The sequence below is a fragment of the Paramisgurnus dabryanus genome, chromosome 10, assembly GCF_030506205.2.
Source record: "Paramisgurnus dabryanus chromosome 10, PD_genome_1.1, whole genome shotgun sequence".
Taxonomy (NCBI): domain Eukaryota; kingdom Metazoa; phylum Chordata; class Actinopteri; order Cypriniformes; family Cobitidae; genus Paramisgurnus; species Paramisgurnus dabryanus.
In genome coordinates this window covers 27,872,315-27,893,063 of record NC_133346.1, presented here as the reverse complement: position 1 = coordinate 27,893,063, position 20,749 = coordinate 27,872,315, and positions in this window count along the sequence as shown.

The window sequence follows — 20,749 nt, the reverse complement described above, 5'->3', positions numbered from 1 at the left end:
AATAGCTAAAAGCCAAGCGCCTAAACGAGCATTATATTAATGACGTTGAGTTTATTGTTTTTATTAATTTATATTCACAAAACTTATCAACAAAACATCGATTAAAATTAAGAGACAAATTATCCGAAACGAAATTCATTTCAAAGTAGCAAACAAAACTTACATTAAACTGGAAAATAATGTCTGACCCATTACAATTCTCCCTTCATATTGGCCTTTGCAACGCCTGTATGGCGTTTAAAATTACAGTCTATCTTTCGTAAGCTAACTAAATTTAAACAAAACATAAACACATTAAACCCAACAATACTCAAACATTAATATAAAACAGACATTATCTATAAGGATACATGTTAAAACAATCCGATATAGCGTTTATAATAGGTTGGTAGATGTTTACTATTTTTGGCAAAACCTCCGTTGCAAACCAACATTTACATGAATAAAATAATTTTTACTTTGAAAATGATGCGCTGTCACGTTAACCTCAGCTGTTCGTTTACATAAGACTCCGTCTACGTTCATTAACACTCAGAGCAACGTCTGAGTTCTCAAACTAAAACAGGGTCTTCAGCGTTTGCGAACGAATCCGTTTATGAGGGTCGAAAACGGTGATGTAGTGTAGATGAAAGGCGTAAACGTAGCAAAAGTAACGCGTTTTAAAGCATAAACGCATTAATGTAAACATAGCCAAAGTCCTGACCTCCTGTCCTATTGAGATGCTGTTGCATGGCCTTAAGAAATGCGGTTCATGTTCAAAAACCCTCAAATAGGGCTGAAATACAACAATTTTGCAAAGATGAGTTGGCCAAAATTCCTCCACAGTGCTGTTACAGACTCATTGCAAGTTATCGCAAACACTCGATTTTAGTTGTTGCTGCTTAGGGTAGCCCAAACCGTTATTCCCTGCTGAAAAAAACAGCATCAAACCAGCATGGGAATTATGCTGGTCTATGCTGGTTTAGCTGATGGTCACCAGCATACCAGCACCAAACACAACATATGCTGGTATGACCAGCATGGGATGCTGGTGCTAATGCTGGTTTAGCTGGTGCTAATGCTGGTTTGGTGTTGGTTTAGCTGATGCAAATGCTGGTGCTGATGCTGGTTTAGCTGGTGTTCACTAGCAAACCAGCACCAATACACAACATATGCTGGTCTTGCTGGTATGCTGTTTTTTTCAGCAGGGTTAGGTTTAGGGGGCAAGCACTTTATCACACAGGGCCATGTAGGATTGGATTTTGTTTTCCCTTCATAATAAAATCCTTTAATTAAAAACTGCATGTTAACTTATGTTATCTTTGATTAATATTTAAATTTGTTTGATGACACCACTGTATTAAAGGGACACTTTACCCATTTGCATTAAGCTTTGTATAGTTAGAACCCCAGTCATGTTTTTGAATGGTCATGCATCATTTCCTCAGTTGCCGCTAAGACAGGAGAAATACAGATTTCAGTGTTGCACCTCCTTTCAATGATGTAAAAATCATCATTTTGCATCATTGAAAGTAGGAAGTCCAATATCTTTGTTGAGGGGGTGAGACTACAAACACCCCTTTTCTTGGTCAAATTAGCACCAAATTCTAAATGTATGTTACATTTCGACTTCAAATATGACGCACTTTCAATTAAGATTAATTTTTCTACGGGTGAAATGATCCTTTAAGCAGACAGTCTATTGATATTTCAGTGACTGGATGTCACAAAGTTCGTCAGTCTAAAGTGTCTAAAAAGTACTATCAACATACAGTCTTACCTTTCATTCAGTTTAATAGTAATGTTTGGAAGTAAAGTCAGATTCCTTTAAAACAAGCATAGTTATGTAAATGGACAGCATTTAAAAGCTTCCATAAAAAATAAAGTGACAATAATTTCCCCTTCCAAAACAATCTTTATTTGTATTTTCTGTTTAGAGTAGTGTTTAGGCCCGGGGTGGGTAATCGGGAGAACCGGAGAATTCACATTTGGGCCGGTCGAGGATTTCGTTTTTTACATTTTTCATTGATGAGTCTGTCTTATCTTAAATAACACTACACACGTTCCGCATTCTGACACCGCACGCAGCCTCTGCATGGGTTGTATCGTGTGAGGTAGTTCTCCCCTCCCAAAGAGATGGTTCGGTCCATAGCACGTCTTTTCTAAAACTTTTCTCAGGTAGGCTACTGCTGACATCTACCGATAGATGGACTGGCCCTACCGTAAAAGTACGCGTTTAAAGGACAAGTTCAGTATTTTACACTTAAAGCCCTGTTTTCAGATTGTTTATGGTGAAATAGAACGGTTTTGACTGAAATTTCGACATATGCGGCTGCCCCAAGAATTTTGGGGGGTTTGTGTTTCACCTCACACCTTTACAATGGGTTTAATGGTGCACTGGAACAATCCTTTCTAAAATGCATTAAACTTTCGTTTACAAAGACGTGAAACTCACCGAGTGGTCAGGGGTGTTCACTGATAAGCTCACACAAAAATCGCTGCAAAAGATGCTTTCCAACAGCTGTTTTTGCATTCGTTGTTTACTTGTGGACCTATTTTTCCAAACGCCTCACACCCGTACATTCTTCCGCTGAGAGCTTGAATAATAGACACTCCAGCCCAGGTGGTGGCGCTAATCCGCCATTGCCAATTGCAAGAATAGAAACAAAGTTCCCGGCGCAGAGTAATACCGTACCTCACAGCACAACTAATACAAGTCAATGGAGTTGGCAAAAACTACGATAAAACCTGTTGGAATGCGTATTTTGCAGCGATTTTTGTGTGAGCATATCAGTGAACACCCCTGACCACTCGGTGAGTTTCACGTATTTGTAAACGAAAGTTTAATGCATTTTAAGAAGGATTGTTCCAGTGCACCATTAAACCCATTGTAAAGGTGTGAGGTGAAACACAAACCCCCCAAAATTCCCGGGCAGCCGCATATGTCGAAATTTCAGTCAAAACCGTTTTATTTCATCATAAACAATCTGAAAACAGGGCTTTAAGTGTAAAATACCAAACTTGTCCTTTAAGGGAGGATGGGTGGGAGGAACCCAGCTAACAGGGAACGTTCTTATAAATTAGGCTAACGTTCTGTAAAGGTTCTCCCAAAGTTATCCAAAAACATTCTTGCAACAACATTAGTAGAACGTTTCCCTAACGTTATCTGCAATTAATAAACATACTTAAAACGTTAGCTTTAGAAACGTTTTTATTGTATTGTTAGTGGAACGTTCTACACACCCAAGCATTGCAAATGTTACCATTTTGTATGTAATGTAACGTTCTTAAAATGGTAGCATTGCAAACGTTATAATTGCATTGTTAGCGGAACGTTCTACATACCCTAGCATTGGAAACATTACCATTGTGTATGTAATGTAACGTTCTTAAAATGGTAGCATTGCAAACGTTAAAATTGCTTTGTTAGCAGAACATTCTGCACACCCTAGCCTTAAAAACGTTACCATTGTGTATGTAATGTAACATTCTTAAAACGGTAGCATTGCAAACGTTAAAATTGCTTTGTAAGCAGAACATTCTGCACACCCTAGCCTTAAAAACGTTACAATTGTGTATGTAATGTAACGTTCTTAAAACTGTAACATTAAAAACGTTACCATTGTGTATGTAATGTAACATTCTTAAAACGGTAGCATTGCAAACGTTATATTTGCTTTGTTATCAGAACATTCTGCACACCCTAGCATTAAAAACGTTACCATTGTGTATGTAATGTAAAGTTCTTAAAACTGCAACATTGAAAATGTTACCATTTTGTATGTAATGTAACATTCTTAAAACGGTAGCATTGCAAACGTTATATTTGCTTTGTTATCAGAACATTCTGCACACCCTAGCATTAAAAACGTTACCATTGTGTATGTAATGTAACGTTCTTAAAACGGTAACATTGAAAACGTTACCATTGCATTGTTAGCAGAACGTTCTACACACCCTAGCATTGAAAACTTTACTATTGTGTATGTAATGTAACGTTTTTCAAACGGTAGCATTGCAAACATTATATTTGCATAGTTAGCAGAACGTTCTTCATACCCTAGTATTGAAAACGTTACTATTGTGTATTTAATGTACTGTTCTTAAAACTGTAGCATTGAAAACGTTACCATTGTGTATGTAATGTAACGTTCTTAAAAGGGTAGCATTGACAACGTTTTAATTGCATAGTGAGCACAACGTTCTTCATACCCTAGCATTGAAAACGTTACTGTTGTGTATGTAATGTAAAGTTTTTAAAACTGTACCATTGAAAACGTTACCATTGTGTATGCAATGTAACTTTCTTACAATGGTAGCATTGAAAACGTTATAATTGTATTTTAAGCATCACAACATTACCATTGCATAGTGGAATATTCTAAAAATGTTAGCATAAAAATGTATCTTCTGGCGATTTAAATTGGGGTGAGCCGATCCGATATGCAGTATCGATATTAGTCCAATATTGGCAAAAATGGCCAGATCGAATATTGTAGAAAGGAGTACCCCAGCTAACAATTTTACGTTATAAAAACGTTCCCGGAACGTCTTACGAAAGTTTGGAAAAGGTTTTTTTTTAACGGTCTTACAACGTAAAAAAGCGTCCAGTATTTTAGACGTGGTATTAACGTTAATGTGTGGTTATAAGAACGTTATTAAAAACGTTTTTAGAAAGGTTCAGTCTGTTGTTATATTAATGGTCTAATAACGTTTTTAAAAACGTTATTGAAACGTTCCATTCACCATTATATTCATGTTCTCGGAACGTTTTTCTAACGTTCGTAACAGGTTATAAAAACATTGTTTAAACGTTCTTACACAGTACATGGTGAATGGAATGTTTTGATAACGTTTTTAAACTTGTTCCTAGAACATTAATATAACAACAAACCGAACCATTCTAGAAACGTTTTTAAAAACGTTCTTGTAACCAAACAATAACGTTAATACTACGTCTAAAAAACTGGACACTTTTAACGTTCCTAGAACGTTTCAATTGAATGTTTTTGTAACCAGTTACAAACGTTAGAAAAACGTTCCTAGAACATTAATATAATGGCAAATGGGACGTTTCAAGAACAGTTTTAAAAACGTCCTTAGAACAGTAATATCATGGTGATTGGAATGTTTTAATAACGTTTTGAAACACGTTCTTAGAACATTAACATAACAACAAACCGAACCATTCTAAAAACGTTTTTAAAAACGTTCTTGAAACCAAACAATAACGTTAATACTACGTCTAAAAAACTGGACGTTTTTAACGTTGCTAGAACGTTTCAACCGATTGTTTTTGTTACCAGTTACAAACGTTAGAAAAACGTTCCTAGAACATTAATATAATGGCAAATGGGACGTTTCAAGAACAGTTTTAAAAACGTCCTTAGAACAGTAAAATCATGGTGATTGGAATGTTTTAAGAACGTTTTGAAACACGTTCTTAGAACATTAACATAACAACAAACCGAACCATTCTAGAAACGTTTTTAAAAACGTTCTTGTAACCAAACAATAACGTTAATACTACGTCTAAAAAACTGGACGTTTGTACTGTGTAAGAACGTTTAAACAATGTTTTTATAACCTGTAACGAACGTTAGGAAAACGTTCTGAGAACATGAATATAATGGTGAATGGAACGTTTCAATAACGTTTTTAAAAACGTTATTAGACCATTAATATAACAACAGACTGAACCTTTCTAAAAACGTTTTTAATAACGTTCTTGTAACCAAACAATAACGTTAATACTACGTCTAAAAAACTGGACGCTTTTAACGTTCCTAGAACGTTTCAACTGAATGTTTTTGTAACCAGTTACAAACGTTAGAAAAATCGTTCCTAGAACATTAATTATAATGGCAAATGGGACGTTTCAAGAACAGTTTTAAAAACGTCCTTAGAACAGTAATATCATGGTGATTGGAATGTTTTAATAACGTTTTGAAACACGTTCTTAGAACATTAACATAACAACAAACCGAACCATTCTAGAAACGTTTTTAAAAACGTTCTTGTAACCAAACAATAACGTTAATACTACGTCTAAAAAACTGGACGCTTTTAACGTTCCTAGAACGTTTCAACTGAATGTTTTTGTAACCAGTTACAAACGTTAGAAAAACGTTCCTAGAAGATTAATTATAATGGCAAATGGGACGTTTCAAGAACAGTTTTAAAAACGTCCTTAGAACAGTAATATCATGGTGATTGGAATGTTTTAATAACGTTTTGAAACACGTTCTTAGAACATTAACATAACAACAAACCGAACCATTCTAGAAACGTTTTTAAAAACGTTCTTGTAACCAAACAATAACGTTAATACTACGTCTAAAAAACTGGACGTTTGTACTGTGTAAGAACGTTTAAACAATGTTTTTATAACCTGTAACGAACGTTAGGAAAACGTTCTGAGAACATGAATATAATGGTGAATGGAACGTTTCAATAACGTTTTTAAAAACGTTATTAGACCATTAATATAACAACAGACTGAACCTTTCTAAAACCGTTTTTAATAACGTTCTTATAACCACACATTAACGTTAATACCACGTCTAAAAAACGCTTTTAACGTTGTAAAAAAAAAACATTTTCCAAACTTTCTTAAGACGTTCCGGGAACGTTTTTATAACGTAAAATTGTTAGCTGGGAAGAGGCCAGGAGGATTTGAAAAAACAGGTTGAAGAAAAGAAAGGCATTGGAGGAGGATGCTGCCAAATGTGCCAGGCTTACCAATTTTTTTTCAAGAGGACAAACACAAGTGGCGACAGGTAAAGAGATATATGCCTAGTAATGATTAGCATTAGCAACTTTATTATTTGTCTAATATCGTTGTCAACCTATTCACAAGCAAAATATAAAATTTTATCAAAATATTAGCCTTTTGTGAATCACCCACAACATGACAATTCATAGAATTTGCAAATATTATTCAGTTTAATAGTGATAACAAAACTTATTTTTAGTAGTGAATAAGTGAATTATTATTTAACCTTTACATTATTTGTTGAACCATATTAATAAAAACTACACAACAGTAAGCAGAGGTGTAAAAAGTACTCAAAAATGTTACTCAAGTGAAAGTACAAGTACTGAGTGTAAATTTTACTCAATTAAAATTAAAAGTATCTGGCCAAAATCATACTTGAGTAAAAGTAAAAAAGTACAACATTAGAATTGTACTTAAAAGTAAAAGTAACAGGAAGAATATCCGCAATATCTTTGCGTCATTCCGCATTACCACCTAGGGTGTGCATTATTTTCTTGTAATTCAGCTGCCCGTCGTCATTTATTCCTTACTTATCAAACTACAGTATAAAGCTGCAGTAGGCAAGATATTTTAATCATATTTACTGAAACCGACACAATGCTGCGACAGAACAACATAAATTTGACTGTAAATCCGTGCTTCTACCTTCCCCTAGAGTCTGTTATTTGGTTGGCAAAAATCCGCCACTCCCGGTTCATCTGGTCCAATTAGCGCAGGGCTGTGTAAAATCTGCCGGTCAATCACAGTTCATGCACACACCACAGATCCACCCTCCCCATCGCACGCGTCACACATCCATCCGCCTGAAGTTCACAAGTGTGTTGGATTGAAATCAGCGTGATGGCGGAGAGAACATTCACTAACAAACTTCCGATTCCTCTGAGCTAGGAAAACAACCAATGAAAAGAAGGAAACAAAGATAGAAAGTGAAAGTGCCCATAATAAAAACTAGGATCAATATCAATATCGGCCTGGAATTTGAAAGGTGGAGGAATCTACGGGATTTTAAAGGGTTTAAGCTGGTTGCAGAGTTTGCCACATTTCTTCTCGACAGGTAATTGTGCTTTATCATTGATTGTATTTCTGAGAGTTAAGTATTCGTGCTAAGTATGCATTCACAAAATATTGGTGCACACGCACTGACGAGGACGAGCTCGAAGGGAGGTTGCTCGGTGGTAGTGTGGGAGGGGCATGAAAATTGTAAACATTCAAAATCATTTCAATCCTCCAGAGTTGCCGACCGCAGCTTTAAGACTACCTAATTTCAGTACGCAACATACTACTCAAAGTTGTAAAACCTCGAATTTAACTAAAGCAGAATTTTCAAAATTCAAGCTCTATCAACCCTCTCACAGGCAGCCGATGCAGACAGAGGTATATTAGACCTTGTTCACACTGTCAGTCCAAATCCGATTTTGGTGCATATCTGATAGGAACATTTAGAATGTGATCATTTGTGTGATCGGCCAAAAAACACATGAAATCCATTTTTCCTAATCTGTTTTAGGCTATACCCAGAGGTGGTTTGAAATGGTTTTTCAAATCGCATTTCCGGAAATCCATTTCAGTCTGATCGGCCTGATCGCATTTGTGTAGCTTTTTGGTTACGTCATCACGTAAAACACGTCAGACGTCGAGGCAGATTGTCAGGCCAGCGCAACATCATTGCCATGGAAACAGTGCAAATAATTCGGAAAACGGCAGAACGCCACATGACGCACAGATCAGACCTGAACAGTTGTGACAGCGAATCTGTCAAATTGGAAATGCAGCAAAATCAAATTTGGACTGACAGTGTGAACAAGGTCTTAGTCTTGATGGAGAGGCTGCAAATAGCAGGGAACATGTCACATGGGTTTCAAAGAAGCAACAAAATCTTCATCATCAGATGAACTGTTGGCCAATTCCTTAGTGTGGTCCAAAGGATCCAGAATGAAATGCATTTAAGTTAAACTGGCCATCAGCACAATTCATTTGTTTTGGTAAGAGCAAGGGAAAATAGAATGAATTGATCTTTTAAAAAATAAGTACCTTTTGGCTGTAAATAAAATTGTAAGGAGTAAAAAGTTCCTTTAAGTAAAAGTATGGATTTTTAATTGCACTCAAGTAAAGTAAAAATCCCCAAAAATAATACTTAAGTACAGTAATCAAGTACAATTACTCAAGTACTTTACACCTCTGATAGTTAGAGCTGAACTGTTGCTTCATTTATCCAATTTGGAAAAAGTGCTAATTTGGAATTCCACCATGGAAAAAGTGGGCCGGTCTTGGGCCTGAAACTCCCGAGCTGAAAAGTGGCCCCACTCCGGCCCTGCAAATAAATATGTATAGCATATGTGAGTCATGATTTCCTCCTACTAACCTTAATAGAAAAAACTTCAAATATACAGAAACAAACTACACGCTTCATTACAGTGTTTAAACTCAGTTACACGCTGCTTGGTTTGAGACTGTAAATAATTCCTGTTTGTTTACAGACAACAACAGCAGACTGTGTTGAGGCGATAGTCACTTTTTCTTTGTATTACGAAAGACATGACCTTTAAATATCCGCACGCCTTAGAGAATAAACCAATTCAGTGGTTCCTGATGTAAGCACAGGTTTAAACAAAGACAAGCCATGCAAACCAAGTCTGAGACCTTCTGGCATCCTGCGCGGCTGCCTCACACCCTGCAGAATCATTTAACTCAGGGTGGGAATTGCAAAAAGGCAACTTGGGGGTTTCCTGTGATGACTGTTTTTATAAGCTCCCTTTGTAAAACCGTTTCAATGACCCAGAGCTCATGGATGCTTGTAAAAGTGACATTTTCAAATGTAGTAGGCCTATACCATTGCACATCAGTATTTGATCAACATTGTTTAGATTTGTGAGGTATATAATGTAAGGATGTATTCATACAAAAGCATTTCATCATGAGTTTTAACAGAAATTTTTTTTATCTTTTAATTTAAGAGGGATAGATAGCATATGTGAGTCACATTTTTCAGCAGGTTTTGTGTATCAATCCCCATGTGTAGTTCAGGCTGACTCACATGGCACAAATGCTGCTTTTGTGCTCCATCTAGTGGATCAAACCGGAGAGACTCAGCCATTATTGTTTAATCGTGGGTTTTCTTACATACAAATGCACCAACATGCTTACTATATAACATATTTTATGTGTTAGTGAGGGTCATTCCTCTTTTCGTGTAATTTTAAACTTTGCATAAAATGAAAATGTTTGTTGGAATAAAAAAAAGCAATTTAATGTAAGGGTATACCAGATTTTTAGAAATCTGGTCAAGCTTCTTTCCTTTTTCACACTATTATTTTAACTTGAATATTTAAACAACACCAAAAAAAGAGAGAACTGACAGAAATGTATTATTATTGAGAAATTTGAGATAATCATTATTAGTTTTTAAAGAGTTTTATTACAGTATACAAACTCTTTAAAAACACCACAAAACCACATATAATTCAAATAAACCACTGCTAATACTAACTTATGTTTATAATGTTGTTTTCCCTTCCTAGTTTATTAAAGGAATATACAAGTTCCCACTAAATAAGATAAGGAAACCGCTAGAACACAAATATTAAATGTTCTCCCAATATTGTGAGAGTAGTTAATATGACTTCCATCTTTAAAAACTGTAAGTTTAATATTTTTTCCTGCTTTATGTGATGGGAAAATAGACTTCATTGTAGGACCGACCCAAGTGCATAAACCATATTATAAATATTATTATTATTATTATTTACAAATAAGGCAAATAAACACAGGCTATTTAGTTTGACTTAACATTCACCAGTAATTCCATATGTTCTTTACAGAATGGTGCTGTAGGTGAGAATAGCTGCTATATGCAATATCAACATCAGAATTATTCATTCATATTTTAACATCTGGCCATCCATTTCTAATCAGAACAATAATGTTTGTACAACTGCGTGACTTTGGGGTCAGATGGAGATCATGGAGGAGGACACGTGCAGCAATACAGGAAAGACCTCGATAGCAGCTGGGATCAAACATCCCACTGGAGCTTTACAACTCAAATAAGCTGAAGACCATATGTTGGTGTGCCATTTTTTGGAACTCACTCACTTTCCCATCCTGGAGCTTGATACATTTTGCCAAGGTTATAATATAAGGCTCCAAAAGTTGGACAACGTACGTTTAGGTTCGATTGATTCTCTAAGGATTTATTGTGTGAGGCCATTTGGGAATTTCAGGCCTTTGGGAATATTTAGGTTAGGCTTTTAGCAGTGTATGCGAACCAACATAACTAGGAATATTAACTAGGCAGATTAAAACCATCCATCATGTGCTTTCTGGGACTTCAAGAGAATGCATCTTCTAACATTCAGGGAGAAATCCACGTATGTAGTTTTTGGCAAAGCCGGTACATAAGGCAGCAACGAATATTTTTCACAGCAGCTTCCAGATCTCAAAATAACATAGCTCCAATGAAAATATTGTGACATATTTTCTTTCAAATATCTCACCCTATGGTGAACTCCCAGAACTGGGAGGACTTGAACATTGAGCTCTGCTTTATATCGCAGCATAAGTATCCTTAAAGACAGAGAAAACAGGTTGTATCTTTGCATTCTCATGTAACCGCTAAGTGAAAATAAAATAAGACCTCAAAATAATGCAAATGAATTACGCTGACTGATTATTCAGTTATTCCCCACAGAATCGGCCTGCAGTTGGTTAATTGGTTGCAATGCTGCTCAACTGGAGTGTGCCATTCGTCTCACGTAATACCACCAGACTGACTGGATTAAGACGTTTCTCTTCTTAAGAACCATGAGAAATGAAGAGTCTCACAGCGGAGAGGTCTGAGCATAAGTAGACACAATAGAGGGGAAAGAAAACTTAAGAGAACAAGCAATGATTTGAAGGTTACAAAGTTCAGCTTGGAGTTTATGCTCAGTAATTAAGTCAGCTGGGATTGTGAAGCCTAACATAACACTTTTTCTGGGTCAACAGAATAACTAAGAAGCACTGTTTGCATCCAAACCGACTCCTAAATGTTGTATATTTGTTTGACACCAAAATACATCAACTCCTATGCACCCATCCAGGCTTTAAGGGCATACTCATTACCTGAACCAAACGTGTGCGATTGTCCCTCCTCCCCACTCCGCCGCTGGTCTGCACTCACGCTACACTTAATGATCCGAACCCATGTATGCTTACTTATGTGCAATTGTTTTAAAGAAAAACAGAAGATAGGTGCTCTCTCAGCAGAGTCAGCACAATATAGCTCATTGTAATTTTAAGTTTGTGGTTAAGACGTGTTTGAATTCATGCTGCACTGTGCAGAATGATTAGCGTATGTGACATTAAAGTAGCATAACACTGCTTTATAATATGCTTTGCAGTCTCCCTTTCAGTGCATGAAGTCGATATAAACTGTCAAATAATTGACCTCAAGCTTTCGGATCCATTCACCATCACAGTTTGCACTCACCCTATTGTGCCCCGCCCCAAAACCAATTTGGACTCTACCAGAGATCCCCTCTGCAAGCATACCATGGTACAGCATACAGCACCCTGGTACAGTACGGACCAGTAGCGAACCAGACTTTGGGTACTGGTTGGTACATACTTGGGTATTGTTCAGTATGCATAGTGTGAGTACACCATTAGATAGAGTAGTTTGAAAATGATTGTTTCTCAGCAGGTGCTTAGCTAGTGAGAAACACGGCAATGTGTAAAACTCTTTAGAAAGTACATTTTCGAATGGCTCATTTATTGCTCTCTCTGCAGGATCTGATAAATAAAAGAAGTATTTGTTTTTATTCACAAAATATTTCCAATACTTTTATTTCTGCTATGTTGTAGTTTTAATGATCTTCCAGTTATAAGGTTGCTCTAAACATAATGTAAGAGAATACAGAGACTTACATTCAGGTAGTAAAAATAACTCCTAAGGGAAAAACAAGGTTCCCACACCTTAGTTAACTTCAAATTCAAGGACCTTTCAAGGACGTTCCAGGTCCAATACCATCAAATTCAAGGACTTAATGTGGGGACACATTTCAAGTGAGAGCAAGGTTACATCGTGTTACCTTTTAAGATACATTGTTACAGTTCCCTTTCGAGGGAACTTGCGTTGCGTCACTGCGGTTACACTTTGGGGATGCCTCCATGGATAAGTGCGTCTGAATGTGTATGTCAAATTCAACCAATGGTGAGGCTTAACGACAAAGACAGGGTGACGCGGGAGTCAGGAAGTATATCGCTATCTGAAATATTGCCAAAGACGGCATTACAGGGACGCAGGAATTATGGCAAGGGAGACGCAGCGTCTCGTTCCCTTCTCAGGGAACAACAGTTACATACGTAACCCGAGACGTTTTCATGTGTTAAACACAAAAGTATTTGGTATGAATTTAACATTCGCACAGAAGATATAAGCATTTAAAGGGAACAGTTTAGCATGTGTGCTTAAAAAGTCTCGAATTTTTTATTACACTTACTATACAGGGAATAATATGGATTTTTTTTTTCAAGAAAACTTCTTGCATAAAATAGATTCAAGCACTTTCAATGACCTGTATCTTTGTATGTATGTTTTCAAAAACTTCCCAGGGCCTTGAATTTTTTCGCCCAGATTCACAAACTTTCATGGATTTCAAGGACCCGTGGGAACCCTTACACTGATGTAGTTTTACCTTAGTTCTGTTATTAACGTATTTAAATATTTTTAAAGTGCTTTTTGCTAAATCTATCAATAAAATAATACCTAAAAACATATAAATATGGACAGCATGTCAAATAAGTGCAAAACCGGTGTAGCCATTATTTCTGATAATAAATATAAGTTCTACTGATTTCAATCATCAAACTTAAACTTCAATTCAATTTTATTATTTAAAATTTTAATTTTATTATATTATTTTATTTATATAACAATTTTATTTTATTTATAAAGCACTTTTAAAAATGATAATTATACCAAAGCAGATGGTATAATGCAAAGAAGAGCAAGGAACAACAAAGAACAACAAAGCATGGCAGTTTTTGAATATAGTATAAAATTGAGTATTTGAAGCTACATGGGGTCATTTCTTATTAAGTAATACAATAATGATATAAAAAAAAAATTTTAAAACGATATAATTCAATCAAAATATGTGTTACAATAAACGGTAACACTTTACAATAATGTTAACTAATGAACATTATTATAAAGTGTTACCCAATAAACTTATTTTAGTAATACATCCATTAAATCACCCTGTTCATGATCACCCGAGCTAGTCAAAAATGACCAGTTGTGCATTAACACTTCCAATAGTATTCTGCCTTTAGGGGGCGACATTCTTCATTCTTTTTGTGAGCTGATCCCCAAAACAAAAAGATAGAGATGCATTTTGTGTGTGCGTATCGGATATCTTCTTGCAGGAGAATTTTAGGGGGCACTATCATGTTTGTTTATAGCTATGAGATGGTGTAATTAAATGGGAAAGCTATACCCATTAGTATCGATCCACTGCTGTATGGTTACACCTCTGAAGTAGCCCCCAGCCAGAAGAAGAGGGGAGTTTTATGTTTCTTCCAATCAGCATCTTTTTTATATTTAATGGAAACATCTAAGTCAGTGGATATAATCATAGCTGAGAGACCAACCTGATGAGAGGCAGTTAGAGTGGCAGGTGTAGCCGATCGGATGTCACAAAAGCTCTTTGGCACGGTCACGCAGTAGCTCTTGATAAAAACAGATGTGTGGCCTATACATAGATTTGATGAATAGCAGCTTTTCTATTCTAATGATCACCAGGGTGTAATTTGGTCAAGGACACCTTTATTAAACAATAATCATAGATTTGTGGTACAACGGAAAAAATCCGACAGCAAGTTACAGGTCAAAAATACCATTAGTATTTCTCATCGTCTCTAAATAGCTGGCACTATCTATTATAATAAAATCATAATGGGTCCAGATGCAGTGTGAAAAGACCTTTACATGAATGGGTTTCAATGGATGCTGGAATTGCTATGGCTTAAAGTGTCTTGTTAAGAATGTTTAATTAAATAACAGAATGTATAAAAATAATACAAATAGACTTGAATAAAAATTCAATATCACACTGTCAGTATAAGTCTTGTATGCCAGGGTGTACATACAGTACTTATACATTAACGTTTTAGTATGCTTAAAGGCCACCTATTATGCCCATTTTACAAGATGTAATATGAGTCTCAAGTGTGCCCAGAATGTGTTTCATCTAAAAATATCTCACAGATCATTTATTACAGCATGTCCAACATGCTGTTTTTGTGTCTGCACCTTTCAATGCAAATGAGCTACTGCTCCTCACTCCTTTACCAAAAGAGACACTGAGTGCCTTTAGTAAAAATAGATCTGATTAATGTGAATACAGTCTTAGACAATTGTATCTCACTATTGAGATATGACGGACTGCATACAATTCGCTGAGGGTAAAAACTATGGTAATGCAAGACTGTTAGTCAGTGGCTGTGGGCGGGGCTTTATCAGTGTGATGTCACATTAAAGCGTAACTAAACCCCTGGTCAGAGCCTGACTCCACCCACTGGCAATATTTGAAAAACGCAAGAAAAGTGGGCAGATCCCAACGGAGATAGAGGGGATGAACTAAGCTTGTACCTAAGTGTGTGGTGAGATCGTAACAAGGGCGTGGTGAGCTTGAACCTGCTTACGTCACGAGTCATTTTTTGGACCCAACATCCAATAGGAAAATTAAACTGCAGTAGCCACCGTTCAACCTGAAGAGGGCAGCACTCAGACGTTTTTACACCATATATTGTAGTATTAAAACACTTTATATCCAAATGTCAAAAAACTGACTAAAATCAATGAACAGCACTAATAAAGCATCATTCTTACAGATCATTAACCAAAAAAAGTTGGTTTAGGGTTTAGTTACTCTTTAACAAAAAAACTGCTTTGGTTTGATTGAGATTAAAAAAGGAGTGGGTGGATTTTTTGTTATATTACGGTGGTTGTGTTCATATGCTAACAACACATTTATGTGCAAACACCTTGTAAAAGTAGATTTTGCATAATGGTGCCCTTTAATACAGAACTGTTTTACAGTATTTTTTGTTTGGTTTTGTTTCGCTGAACATGGCAAGATGATGCAACCTTAAAGTGACTTTGGATAAAGTGCTGAAAGGCACAACAGTACTACACTATATAAACATTTCACGGGTCACCTTAACCTGAGACTCAACCTGCATGTTTCAAATTACAGCTTTACTAGCAAGAGACTGTTAACACCGGCTCTTAAGAACAACTTCTTTTCATGAAAATAATGCACAAACACTGCAATGACATTCTGAGTCATATATCATCCTAGATTATACAGTTTATGTTTGTAAAAAAAGCAAAGCAGCTTTGGGTGTATCTTCAATATAAGGAATATACGCCCATTCCTTACGAAGCATGCTACACAACTCCGTAACGCCGTTCTTCATCTCTCGCCACTGGCTACCAATTGAAGCACGTGTCAGGTATAAGGCAATGCATCAGCATACTTTCACATTTTCTTCATCTTAAAAAAACTAAAAGAAAGCTAAAAAAAATTGACTAACACTCTTTCTCTCTCAACAGGCTTTGTATGCATCGGAATTGTGAAAACTTGTAACTTGCTATAAGCACTTTTTTGTATTATAGCCTGACAAATAGCTTGTTTGTTTCCTTATTTTTGTTAGTCACTTTCGATAAAAGCGTACACTAAAATCCTAAATGTAAATGGCTCTGTTTCTGTAGTTTAGAGCATTCTGTTAGCAAACGCAAAAGGTTGTGGGTTCAATCCCAAGGAACACATCAAATTAAAATGTATACTTTGTAATGCACTGTAAATCCCTTTGGATGATAGCGTCTGCCAATTGCATGTAAATAATGCAGACTTAATTCCTTAAAACAAAGCTTACAGCAGGTTAAAAACAAGAAAACATGCTAAACACTTTGTTGTATTTTTGTAAAAAGAACAAATACAGTTTAACATAATGGCATAATGTAAAATTTTCACACACAAAAAGACCACACGAATGAAACCAAACCCATAACCTCACATTACTGGGGCAAAAGCAGATTGTGCTGAAATGTGCAAATGAGATTGTATGAATTCGTACGAATAAGCCACCTTGCGGCATACTTATTGACATTTTGTTGCCCATTTTTTCCACTTTTTGTGGAATCGGTATACTGTGAGATAAATCCCCAGCATTTTTTGTAAACTCAACATCATAAATTGTGTGAATTTTGGTAGAATGAGTACCATTTGAATTACAATAGTTTAAATTAAACTATGCTTACTATAGTGAGATCATGGTAAATGTGTAGTTACTATGGATTTACTACAAATAAAACTACAGATTAAATTTTAAATTGAAATTTTATGTGGGATCAGATTCCTTTATTATGTCCAGAATTGGAGTTTTAAACCACAATGTGTTGTATTCAGATATTCAGCCAAACCCCCTCTCCCTTCTTATTCTTTTCCCTTCAACCCCTCACAGGTTATAATTATACCCTTAGTCCAAATTCATAATGTCAGCAGTCTAATTGATGCAAGCAAGCTTTTTTAGGCTTTTCTGTATTCATGAGTTAAGACCGTACCATACTGAACACGACTGGCAGCACTCAGCATGCAAATGACTGTGGATTTAGACATGCTGCTGCTCTGTCCCTTTAGGGCATCTATACTGTGTCTTATTACCCACAATTCAGAGCAGCCCACATCCATGCAAAGATGGATAACCTACATTTCATGTCCTTTACTTCTCATTTTAATATTTGTTTTAGCACTAACCAAGAAATTATGTCAGCGATAAATAGTTTAACTTAATTGACAATTCTGTCACTTTTTACCCCCTTCATATAATTCAAACACATTTTTTTCTGTCTTTGGTGAAATGTTAGACATAATGTCTAAGCTTTAGCTAACACATTAAATCATAAGAGGGTCTGTCCATGTATTCTGAAGCTCTGCAGTTTTGTGTAAGGAACAGACAAAAACTTGTTAATTTTGACATAATTGTGTCATGTTTAAAGTGCACCTATTTCATTGCTAAAAAAACAATGTTATTTGTGTATTTGGTATAATACAATGTGTTTGCATGGTTTGTGGTTCAAGAAACACATTATTTTCCACCTACCGTACATTTTTTGTAGCTCCAGATATCCTGTCTTCCTGAAACGCAGTGATTTTGTACAAAACTCATTGTCGATTTGAAAAGCGCTGTGTCTCTGATTGGCTAGCTAATATGTACGTTATGAGTGGCCCAGTGTTGGTCAAGTTACTTGGAAATAGTAATTAGTTACTGATTACTGATTACTTCCCTAAGAAAGTAATCCCGTTACTTTACTGATTACTTATTTTCAAAAGTAATTAGTTACTTTACTAGTTACTTTACTAATTACTTTTCAAAAACATGATGCACGACCTGAATATGCTACAGTATGCAACAGGGCCCAGTTGCATAAAGCACCTTAAGTGTAATTTTCCCTTAAATTCACCCTTATGTTTCATTTCAACTTAAGGGTGTTGCAAAAAAACCTTAAGCTTTTTCTGTTGCATCTCCATGGCAACAATAGTATTTTATAAACCTGGGTCGCTGTCGTGAAACATTTACCGATTACCCTTACCTAAGAGAACCATTTAAGGGATTATACTGTATGCAACACCCTTAAATTATTCTCTTACTGTAGGTAAGGGGAATTTACCCCTTAAGTGTCATACTTAAGGGAAAAACTTAAGGTGCTTATTCTATTCTTTCTGCATATTCCATCATCTGAAATTGAATCAAATGAAACATTATCTGTTTTAACCTCTCGGCGCGCACTAATTCGTGGGCATGATGGCGTCGTTTTTTTTCTAAGCCTGCAAACAATATCTATATAGCATACTGTCTACAAAGATTACTAATATTAATATCAATATTACTATACATCGTTTAAAAGGTCTACGGGTTTAGCATCATTGTATGGTGATTGTCTCTGTTTTGAGATAAATGCTCTAGCATCAGAAATGTATTTTGTTACAGAAGTCCAGATGACTAGATGCAAAATATAAACGGGACTTCTTACCTTATAACGATCGCAAGTCGAATCCGGTCTGTTTCAGTTGTGTGAATAACCCATGAAATCAGTCTAATAAAATGCATCAAATGACAATTTTTGTCCACAAATGCGTATAATCCATGAAATATAGTAGTCTGTTGTTTACATCAGATTTCGCGTGAACGTGAGATGGAGCCGCAGGGGTCACGTCAGCTTGTCCAATAATCCATGAAATACAGATATATATAGTCTGTTGTTTTACATCAGATTTCGCGTGAACGTGTATGAGATGGAGCCGCAGCGGTCATGTCAGCTGGGGGTTCAGGGATTTTTTCAGTAAGTTTCACATTGCTGTGCCGGCTTGCTAGGTGTTTGCTTAGAGCTGAGGTGGAATTTTTCGCTGTGAATAAAAGTTTTATTCCCACGCAGAGTGTACAGCGGACGCTGATGTTTTTGTCACCTTTAACTGGGTTAAACTCAAAGTAATGTCGGTACTTCCAAGCATTAAACGCTGCATAGTCTTGTTCTCTTCCGCGCTCCATGTTGTCTTCTCACGTTCAACAATACACTGACTGACGGCGCGGCGCTCATACGTCATTGTCACTCGACTCGCGTCACGACACGAGAGAGTCTCACGAAACAAAATCAAGATTAAAAAATAACGCAGTAACACAGTCTGCTAACGGGGAAGTAACAGTAATCTAATTACTCGTTTTGCAATTGTTATCCCTTACTTTACTCGTTACTTGAAAAAAGTAATCGGATTACAGTAACGCGTTACTTCTAACGCGTTACTGCCCATCGCTGGAGTGGCCTGAATACCTCTGACGTCAGCTGGAAATGTGACGCTCCTTACCATGTTTGAAAGATTCGCTCGCAATGCAATGCTAACAGGAGTTAAATTACAGGCCGAGTCCGAAGTGTGAGGAATTATGATAATGTCGGTCTTCAACAAGCCCAGTAAGTAAACTGTTGCCTACAATCCATGTGTTTGTTGTATTCCAAGAAAAGAGGTTTACGTTGGAGATCATAACTCGCAACATCGCGTTTACTTTTGGGTTTGTACCTTTTGCATATCAATAACACGTACTAATACACACTTCCACAACAATCGGACCATAGCTGTCACTACCACTAACTATGTTGTACTGTATTTTGTGTTTAGTGAGGCTGTAAAAAACAGAAATGTCAGTAAGAAATTATAAATGTTTTATATTTTGGCAAACTATTGCTTACAGGTATAAAGTCATGTGTTGTAATAATTGGTGTAGGCAGTCAAGAAACAATGAAGATGCTTTCTGCAGACTTTCTTCTGTTTTTCTTAGCTTCACTGTTTTTATAGGAGCAGTATCTCTTGAGGGCCCCCTACAGGGCACTTCTGCCAATGAATATCTTATAGCTTCTCCAGAACACTTTCTGGCATCTCACTTATTCTGTTTGTCAAAAGTTTAAGCTGATGCAATGAACTTACTATGACCTCTTCAGTTTGCCAACAGAAACTTCTTCAGACACTCACATGCTCCAGTGGGAAAGGCCTTTTTCTTTCCGTACACACAGCATTTTTGATTTTTCAAGGAATCAGACAAAAAGGGAATACGCACGATGTCATTCCCAGCCCCCAAAAACGTTGCTTTTGATCAGGTTATGACACAGAGCTTTGCCACAGAGCCCAGATCAAAGCAAAAAAGGCTGTTTAATGAACAAATAATAAAGCCATTCAAATGTTCCCATTGGAGCTGTCTGAAAGCACTGTTACAAATGCCACTTTTCCACTGCTAGCGTGCACAATTTGAAATGATTAGGATCCGCGGTGAAGGCACATAATGAAAAATTAATTGCATGAGTCTTTTCATTGTTGTGAGCGAAACAGCTCATTTACAGATGGTCAGTCCCCACCTGCTCGGGCAACCACAGACAGCTGAGCAGAGCAATGGTGTGCA